The sequence below is a fragment of the Gossypium arboreum genome, chromosome 10 (assembly GCF_025698485.1).
Source record: "Gossypium arboreum isolate Shixiya-1 chromosome 10, ASM2569848v2, whole genome shotgun sequence".
Classification (NCBI taxonomy): domain Eukaryota; kingdom Viridiplantae; phylum Streptophyta; class Magnoliopsida; order Malvales; family Malvaceae; genus Gossypium; species Gossypium arboreum.
The window spans coordinates 52,069,659-52,080,393 of NC_069079.1; the positions used below are offsets into that span (position 1 = coordinate 52,069,659).

General features: G+C 34.0%; 1 non-coding gene across 1 annotated transcript; it reads left to right on the top strand.

Annotated features, from left to right (window-relative positions):
- The first annotated feature begins 5,019 nt into the window (after positions 1-5,019).
- Positions 5,020-5,126, top strand: LOC128282939 (small nucleolar RNA R71). Its single transcript, XR_008273288.1, has one exon. It is a non-coding gene; the product is annotated as a small nucleolar RNA R71 (small nucleolar RNA).
- Positions 5,127-10,735: the final 5,609 nt, after the last annotated feature.

The window sequence follows — 10,735 nt, forward strand, 5'->3', positions numbered from 1 at the left end:
TGGGCCAAATTTGACCCCCTTTAAAAATTTAAAATTTAAACAAAACAAATTAAACTGAAAAATTTTAAATCTCAATTAAAAAATTTCTTCTCAATAAATTACATTAAATTAATTCTCAGAAAGGTTGGAGGGGTCACAGTGGTCCCGCTTAAGTTCCAATCTCCTTAGATAGAATTAGTTAAATGTACTAAATTAATAAAATAAATTCTAACAATTTATTTATTTACAAAACAAGTTCATGAAAAATCAAGGGTCTGTTAATTTGAGCGAGGATTCAACTCGCTCAACTTCACCATTCCAATAATGTTTGAGACATTGACCATTAACTTTAAACGTACCTCTGTGATTGTCGTATAAATCAATAGCTCTATAAGGATACACTCGGTAGATGGTATAGGGTCCTTTCCATTGGGATTTAAGCATCCCAAGAAATAACTTCAACCTTGAATTAAACAACAAAACCTTCTGACCTTTTTTAAACTCGCGAGGTTGTATCCATCATGCCATATTTTTTATCCTTCTTTACTCATTTTGGCATTCTCATAAGAAAACAACCTCAACTCTTCGAACTCATCCAGTTGTAACATCCTTCTCTCACCGGCTTACTTAAGATCAAAGTTCAATTGCTTCAAGGCCCTCTGAGTCCAACTCTAATAGCAAATGACATGCCTTCCCAAAAGCTAACTGATAAGGAGTCATTCCTAACGGGGTCTTAAATGCTGTCTGATAGGCCCAAATGCATCATCGAGCCTTCAAGACCAATCTTTTCTACTAAGGCGTACTACCTTTTCAAGAATACCATTGATTTCATGGTTCACTCTCTCAACTTGCCCATTAGACTGGGGTGATAGGCAGTAGCAATCTTGTGCTTCACATCATATTTGTCAAGCAACCACTTAAGCCATTTGTTCATAAAGTGAGAACCTGCATCACTAATAATAGCTCTTGGTGTCCCAATTTGTGTAAACACATGCTTATGTAGGAATCGCATGACTACCTTAGCATCATTTGTAGGGTATGCTTCAGCTTCAACCCACTTGGATGCATAGTCCACAGTTACTAAGATGTCTTTGTTCCCATACGAAGACGGAAATGGGCCTAAGAAGTCAATGCCCCATCGTCGAATAATTCAATCTCCAAAATGTTTGTCAAGGGCATCTCATTCCTCCTTGTTATATTCCCGGTCCTTTGGCATTTATCACAGTTTTTTCACATAAGTATAAGCATCTTTAAATATCGTAGGCCAAAAGAAACTTGCTTGCAAAATCTTAGCTGCAGTACATGAACAGCCAAAATGTCCCCCACTTGGGGATGAATGGCAATGATACAAGATCTCAGCAATCTCATTTTCAGCTACACACTTTTAGATTATATTATCTACACACTGTTTAAACAAAAACGGATCCTCCCAAAAATAATACCGACTATCATGAAGAAATTTTTTCCTTTGTTGGTATGTCATTTCTTGAGGAATTATTCCACATGCAAGATATTTGGAAAAAACAACAAACCAAGGTGTTTCATGAATTTGACTTACCTTAAATAAGTGTTCATATGGGAAATTTTCGTTGATAGGCACACATGATTGAGTTACCTCATTTTGCTCCAACCTTGACAAATAATTAGCTATTTGATTTTTGAAACAATTTCTGTCTTGGATCTCAAGGTCAAATTCTTGGAGTAAAAGTATCCAACGAATTAGCCTTGGTTTTGCATCTTTCTTCGAGAGCAAGTACTTAATGGCCGCATGGTCAGTAAATACTGTAACTTTGGTACCTATAAGATATGAGCGGAATTTGTCAAAAGAAAATACTATGGCAAAGAGTTCCTTTTCGGTTACCATATAATTGAGTTGGGCTCCTGTCAAAGTTTTACTTACGTAGTAAATAGGGTGAAACATTTTGTTTCTTCTTTGACCCATCACAGCTCCAACAACATAGTCACTTGCATCATATATCAACTCAAAAGGTGAGTTCTAATCAGGTGTAATGATTATTGGGGCTGAGATTAACCCTTTTTTTAGATCTTCAAAAGCTTCCAAGCATCCTTTGTTGAAATCCAACACTGTATCTTTCTCTAACAAAAAACACAACGGTTTAGAAATTTTTAAAAAATCTTTGATAAACCTTCGGTAAAAACTGGCTTAGCTTAAGAAACTTCTGACTCCTTTCACATTCATTAGGGCCGGTAATCTTTTAATTACGCCCACCTTTGCTTTATCAACTTCAATTCCTCTTTTCAAGATTTTATACCCTAAGACAATCCCTTCCTTAACCATAAAATGGCATTTTTCCTAGTTAAGGACAAGATTCGTCTCTTCGCATCTCTTTAGTACCTTAGCCAAATTACTCAAAAAAATATCATAAGTGTTACCAAAAATAGAAAAATCATCCATGAAAACCTTAACAAAATTTTTGACCATATCAGTAAATATTGCCATCATGCATCGTTGAAAAGTTTTAGGTGTATTGCATAAACCAAAAGGCATTTGCCTAAAAGCAAACATACAGCATGGACAAGTAAATGTTGTTTTATGTTGGTCCTCCAGGGCTACAACTATTTGGTTATATCCCGAATAGCCATCTAAAAAACAATAGAATTCATTACCTGCCAGTCGATCTAACATCTGATCCATAAGAGGCAACGGAAAATGGTCCTTTCGAATGGCTTTGTTCAACTTTCTGTAATCAATACACTCCAACCAATAACAGTTCTCATTAAAATTAACTCGTTATGCTTATTTTCAACAATTGTGATTCCACTTTTCTTTGGCACACACTGCACCGGACTTACCCACGAACTATCTAAAATAGGATAGATGATTCCTGCATCTAACCATTTGATCACTTCCTTTCTCACAACTTCTTTCATAATAGGATTGAGCCTCCTTTTCCCATCAATTCGAGCTCTTTCACCTTCTTCTAAAATAATTTTATGCATGCTAAAAAAAGGGCTTATACCTCGAATATTAGCTACAATGCAACCAATTGCTTTTTTAAATTTCTTTAGAACAACAATTAGTTACTCATCTTGATCTTTCATCAATTCTGCTGAAATAATCACAACCAAAGTAGAATAGTCACCTAAATAATCGTATTTCAAATGGGAAGGAAGTACCTTTAGTTTGAGTTTAGATGGTTCTTCGATTGACAACTTTGGTTGCACAAATTCTCTAACTTATAACTCTAACGGTTCAAACTGTGTGGATTGAATAAAATTTCTCGTATTGGCTTCCATCAAAGCCATGATTTCTTCACATTCTTCATCCTCCAAAGGGTCAAGAGATAAAGCTTTCTCTAATGGATCTTCTTCAAATTTACTTTCTATAGAAACCAAGGTTTCTATCTCTTCCACAACTGAACACTCTTCTGCCAGATTGGGAAATTTCATCGCTTTAAGAATGTTAAAGGTTACCTGATCATCTTGAACTCACTTGGTGAGTTCACCTTTCTACACATAAATTAACGTTCTTTTCGTGGCTAGGAAAGGTCTCCCAGTGATGATCGGCACTTCCTTATCCACTTCAAAATCTAAGACAATGAAATCAGTAGGAAAAATAAATTTATCGATTTTTACCAAAACATCCTTGATCTTTCCTTAGGGATATGCTAAAGATCTATCCGCTAGCTGAAGCGTCACAGTTGTAGGCCTTATTTCACCTATTCCTAACATCTTGAAAATAGACTTAGGCATCAAGTTGATACACACTCCTAAGTCACATAAGGCTTTACCACAGTAAGATTCACCAATGTTATAGGGTATCCTGGGTCTTTCAATTGTAGTTTGTTCTACAAGAATGCACTGCACTTCTTTGTCAAGGCAACAGTCTCATACTCACTTAGTCATTTCTTCTTGGGCAGTATATCCTTCATAAACTTCACATAATTCGGTATTTGTTCTAAAGCCTCCACCAATGGAATATTGATGTGTAACTGCTTTAGAACATCCAAAAACTTCTTGAATTGTACCTCATGTTTCTGCTTATGTTGCTGCAATCTTTCCGGATATAGAGGTGAAGGAATACTCGGTTGAACCGGACAACTTTTTTGAGTAGGTAAATCTGCATCCAAAGAAGATGTTAAAGTATCTGAATTTACTAAGTTATGATTTACCTTAGCAGTCTTTGCATATTCTGATTCCTTTGGTGTAGGAATTTCAACAGCTGGTTGATTCTTCTCAACGGGCTTAACTTTGACATCAATCAATCGGGGTTGCAAAATTTTGCCACTTTGCAATGCCACAGCCTTAATTTGTTCTTTACCCAAGTTTCTTGGATTCTGATTATTGTTCGGCAAGGTTCCTTACGGTTTATTACAAAGCTCCGTAGCTAACTGATCCATTTGGTTTTCCAAATTTTTTAGTGTTGCTGCTTGGCTTTAGATCAAAGCGTCATTCTTTGTCATGTATGCTTCCAACAAGTTCTCCAAACTATTTTTTGCCTTAACTTGAGGTGGTTTTTGAGATTGCTGATTAAACCCTTGAGATTGGTTGGGTCTATGTTGCAATAAGTTGTTATTCAGTTCGTTTCTTTGTTACTCCAAGAAAAGTTAGGATGATTACGCCATGAAGGATTGTAGAAGTTGGATTGGGGTCCTTGTCCACTCCTATTTTGATATTGGTTCCCCACATAGTACACTGACTCGGGATTTGATGGATAATTCTCAAAAGAATGACCTTCTCCATAGTACACATAGGAAACTACTTCGTACAGACTTGGTGGTTGAGCTGCAAAATTATTAGCACTATTAGCGGTAAACTATTTTAACATAGAGGAAATAGATGATACCTGAGCTGATAATGAAGTGAGAGCGTCAACTTCATGAACTTCGGCTACACGTCTTCCTGAAGTTGTTCGAATTTTTTGGCCATTGATAGTTATTATTCGTGATCCTCTCGATGATCTCATAAGCCTCATTATAAGATTTAGACAAAATTTCACCATTCGCTGAAGCATCTACCATCAATCTTGTATATGCATTGAGACCATTATAGAATATCTCTAACTAGATACAATAAGGAATCCCATGATGAGGACACTTACGAAGTAACTCCTTGAATCGTTCCCAAGCCTCATACAAAGACTCATCATCCAATTGTTTAAAAGTTGTGATCTCGTTCCTCAACATAGCGTTTAGGTGGGAAATACTTAACCAAAAATCTCTCTGCTAATTCTTGCCATGTAGATATGGAACTTGGTGGCAATGAATTGAGCCACACTCGTGTTCGATCTTATAATAAGTACGGAAACAACTTCAACCTCAGTGCGTCTTCAGTTACACTGACTATCATAAATGAATCACTCACCTCCATAAACAATCGAAGGTGGAGATGTGGATCTTCCGTGGGCATACCACTGAATTGGCCCACCGTTTGGAGCATTTGAAATATCACTGGTTTCAACTCAAATTGGGTTGCCTCAATATCTACCCTTCTAATTCCTAGATTTAACTCACTGAAAAGTGGCACAGCATATTGTCTGATGCATCGATCCCTATATCGGCAATGAGGATAGGATTTCGTACATGTTCGGCTTCATTACCTTGGTCTTGATTCTTATTTCCAAGGTCCATCTCGACTTGTCTTTGAATTATTCGTTCACATCTTCTTTTTCTTAAAGTTCGCTCAATTTCAGGGTCAACAGGTAGTAAATCTATAATTCGATCTATGCTGATAAACCCTTGAAAAGGAAATCACAAAATTAAAAAGAATAAGTTACTAATGTTAGAAATAAATCAAATTGAAAATAAATAATTTCACGAAAGAAATGACTATAGCAACAGTTGACAATCCCCGATAACGTTGCCAAAACTTGTAACGCGTAGGTTTGTGAAAGTGTACACAGTCGTTATCAAGAAATGAGTAAGTATCAAGTTATCGTCTCTACAGGGATTGTATTTGTGCTAAGTCACTTAATTTGTAAAATTATATTCACAATTTGGTAAATAAAAACACAATATAATTGAGAAGTGACAGTTAAAATATATTAAACTAAATGCAATGATCCCTGATGCAAATTATCCTAAGTATGCAAACTATATGAATGAAATAGATTTTAGAAAAATTAAACACAATTTATAACAATTATAACATAAATAGACTAGGAAAATTACTTCAATTAAACTCAATTAATTATCAACATGCGTAATAATATTTGGAAAAACATTCCATGGCAACTCGATCTTTCATGAGTTTGGAAACCACATAAGGTCCTTTCGGAATCCTTTACTTAGTACATATGCATTTTACTGATCCTTATTTACTAAAGATGTCTTAGCATTCATGTGAGGTAATATGGACGTGTTAGGTTTGAAACAGTTTAATCACATAAATCTAAAAACTATGTAGATAACAGAGCTTGGTTAGGGTTGTTATGCAACCTATAATTTAAACAGCTTAGGATCTAAATTGAGCATGCACATTTAAATTATACGTCCACTAGCTGTCATCTGATTAGGATCGCTCATCTAATTCAGGTGCATTTCAATCACGTATGAATGAAATACAAACTTGATTTTAATTAAAAACATGATCGATTGAGGCACAAGCATTATAGGCATGAATCTAATAAATATTATTTAACCAAAGTAATCATCCTAGCTTAAATAAAATTAAGCTATCATTTTTGTAACAAGAACATTAAACACATAGCAAACATTGTTAAATTAAATTAAAGAAAAGAAAGATTAAACCCAATTCAGAGTGGCTGTCACCCACGACTCTGACTGACAAGGCTCTTTCGTTCTTTGCTTTGCTCCTTTGCTGATAGCTCTCGAAGGTAGCTGACCAAGGGTTCTTTAAGAGGCTCAAATGCTAAAATCCTTATGAAAAGATGATGTTAGGTGTGGGGAGAGAAGAAGAATGCTAAGATAATTTAGAAAGGAGAGAATGATTAAATGATGAGGGATGATTAGAAATGTGAGAATGAGGTCTTATTTATAGGTGAGGAGAGGGGGATAGTTTACTAAAAATAGCATTTTTCATCCTTTAAAACATCTTCCATGGGTGGTCGGCCATAAATTGAGGATGTTGAGCTGATTTTTGCTTGAGTTTTGGTCAATTTGAGTGCCACAACAACTCAGGACTGAGACTCGGTCAAGTGCAGATCTTCAGGTAAATCTCTAATTTCTTCAACTCTTTAAGGACCTTGTGCAATTAAACCAAAAAGTGGTTTATGGACAACCATGTGCAGCCGAATTTTGGGTTGACTTGTTCCCCAATTTGGACGGTTTTGTAATCCAGCAAAGCTATCAGACCTGTCCAAAATAAATCAACAAGTTAGAAGACCAAAGAATAAAATTTATCCAATTAAATTAATTAATTTAAATCCCAAATTATTAATGAAATATTTTAAAATGAATTATTAAATATAATTTTATATTTTATTATTTAATTTAATCATGCATGGCCCACTTTATGTCTTAAAAATATAATATATTCAAATTAAAACAAAATAAGCCATTCATTGCATGGAAACTATATTATAAAGCATAAAATCACATTTTAATAATTCTATGTCCTAATTTCATATTTTCACATATTTCATCAATTTATTAAATAATTACTTAGTTTTAACAACAAATTTAAGTAAAGAGGTGATAAATTACATAGGAAAAATCTTATATATTTTTCCGTTTACAACATGGCCGTGTCCAAGCCTGTGTCCTACCCTGTGTGTAAACAAGTGAGCTTACTAACTTCTGTCACACGGCCAACCACACGCCTGTGTGTCTAGCCCGTGTGCCCTTCGAAGTGGCTGTGTGCTAGGCCGTGCCAAACTTGTAGGGTATACTGACATATGCAACACGGCCAAGTCACACTCTCGTGTACTAAGCCGTGTGCCAATTAGGAGGTATACTAACTTATGCCACACGACCAGTCACATGCCTGTGTGTGAGACCGTGTGGAGCATACTGACTTCATTTCAACTTTAACTCCAGGGGATGTACGGCCGTGTAACATGACTGAGTGTCACACATGGCTGAGACACACGCCTGTGTGGACAAAAATAGGCTATTTACCAAGCCATTTTGCCACCTAATTTTTGTGCATACCTACACAATTCAAAAGGTACTAACTTATAGCATAAATGGTCATCCAATTCAATTAAAATCAAGACTAAAACATACCATTTCAATTCAAACAACTAGCATGTTTACTATCTCATGTTTTACTCATTCAAATCATACCAACTTTACTTATTCAAATCATCTAATTGAACATCTTCCAAACATGCATCATCATACATCAATCCACAAGCACATAGCTTCTCAGTTATCAACCATTTGACATTTATAACACCGACTATTAATAACATTGCAAACAAATCTCAATCACTCATTATAAACCATATGCACACTTATATATATAAAAAAACTAGCCAAATTAAGCCAAGTCTCATGGCTATATATACAAACCAAAACATAACCATTCATAAGCCACATCAAATGGAAAAACTCACTACCAAGATACATAACAAAATGACCATAATTCTATACATGCCATATGACTAAACCATAAGCTCAAAAGTACCAAAGTAATGGTTGGATAGTGTGACGTAGTCTCCGATGATCCCTGAATTTGAGCTAGCTTTGAAATCACTATAAAACATGGGAAAATAAATAAAGTAAGCTTTATAGCTTAGTAAGCTCGTATGAAATAAACTCAACTAATTATAAATACAAAATTCATCAATTTGAACTTGTTAATTCGTAATCATAAATACTAACAAACCTTCCACATGCTTAATTATATACTTATATGCAAACTTCATAACTTCTTCAATTTAAACTCGTATGATTCATATACAAAGTCATACCCAAACGAAAAATGTCGAATACTCGAATTCTCGAATTCTCGCACACTAAGTGCCAATACATAGCCGAAACTATCTCGAATCGCACACTAAGTGCCATACATAGCCGAATTATCATCAAATATGACTGTAGTCTCATATACACAATTTATGCAATATCAAAGCATTTAAAGCATACTTATAACAATGCTTATTACATACGAACTTACCTCAGATGTAAAATAGCTAAACTAATTGATTAGTCGAGAACTTTATCTTTCCTTCGATCTAGATTCGAGTTTCGCTTTTCTGGATCTGTATGTAATCAAAATTAGTTTATTTAATCACCTCTCTATTCAATTTAGCTCAAAATTCACTTTAAGGCATTTTTACATAATTTTCGCTAATATTTCACATCTTTTACAATTTAGTCCTTATTTCATTTAATCACAAATTAATGAAATTCAAAATAAACCCATGCTAGCCAAATTACTATAATGCCCCTAGCAGCCCATATTTTTTCATTTATTTCATATTTCAACCACAAAGTTTCAACATTTTTGAATTTAATCCCCATTTTCCATTTTCACTAAAAATTGCTTAACAAAACTTGTATATCTATTAACAAACATTCATAATCTATCAAGAAACTTCAAAACACATGCTTATTCATCAATGGAATCATTTAAAATCTTTAATAATTTTGCAAAATAGTCCCTGGGCTAGCTAGAACTAGTTGCAACGATCACAAAAACATAGAAATAATTAAAAATGGGACAAAAACGGACTTACAATTGCACAAATGAACTTGGCCGAATGTTGAGTGTTCAACAATGGAGTTTTCCCTCTAATAGTCAGTTCAAGAAGAAACTAAAAGGTGATAAAACATTTTTATTTTATTTATTTTATCTTTAATTATAAGTTTCTGAATTTAACCTTTAAAAGCATTAGTAATTACACCAAATACCATTCCAATATCATCCACTATCTTTCAAATGGGTTAATTATTACTTAAGGACCTTTACTTTAAGGTTCTATAGCTATTAGATACCTTTAGCTAATAGAACACAAGTTTTACACTTTACAGATTTACTCCTTTTTATCAAATTGACCATTCAAACAATAAAATTTCTTAACGAAATTTTCACACAATCACGTTGTAAACATTAAAATAATAATAAAATAAACACTTTGACTTTAGATTTGTGGTCCCAAAACTACTATTCCGATTTGACTAAAAATAGACTGTTACACAACTGATTTGCACCTAACTACATAACACATAATAATCTTACAATAGCTTAAGAAACTAAGCTGGATATAATCTAACATGCATATATGGGCTCTTTCTCAATTTCATACATCTAGAGGATCAACTAGATCGTGCTCTGGTATCACTAAATTGTAACACCCTATACCCGACCCAATCACTAGGTCCGAGTACACAATGTTACATTTATACTAAATCAACAAAATATATTTAAGATTATTTAATTCTACGCCAAAGTTAACACTACGTTCTCAAACGACCTTAGTCCAATCACTATTTATGAATAGCATTTGCACGAATGAACATCATATACAACTTCTTATTATAAAAATAACAATATATATATGAAGAATTAAGTCTTTAACGACCAGTCTATTTACTGAATGGCCTTATACTTATACTTATAAACTAAAAACTTAAATTCTAATTAATCTCATATTCAATCTATAACAGCTCATTTTTGGTCATATCGAACAGTTGTTTCGGAACCATAAATCTGAGGCCAAAATATTTATTTTATTATTATTTTAATGTTTACAGCATGATTGAGTGATTGTGTGAAAATTTCGTTAAGAAATTTTATTGTTTGAATGGTTAATTTGATAAAAAGGACTAAATCGCGTAAAGAGTAAAGTTCTAATAGTTAAAGGTGTCTAATAGCTATAGAACCTTAA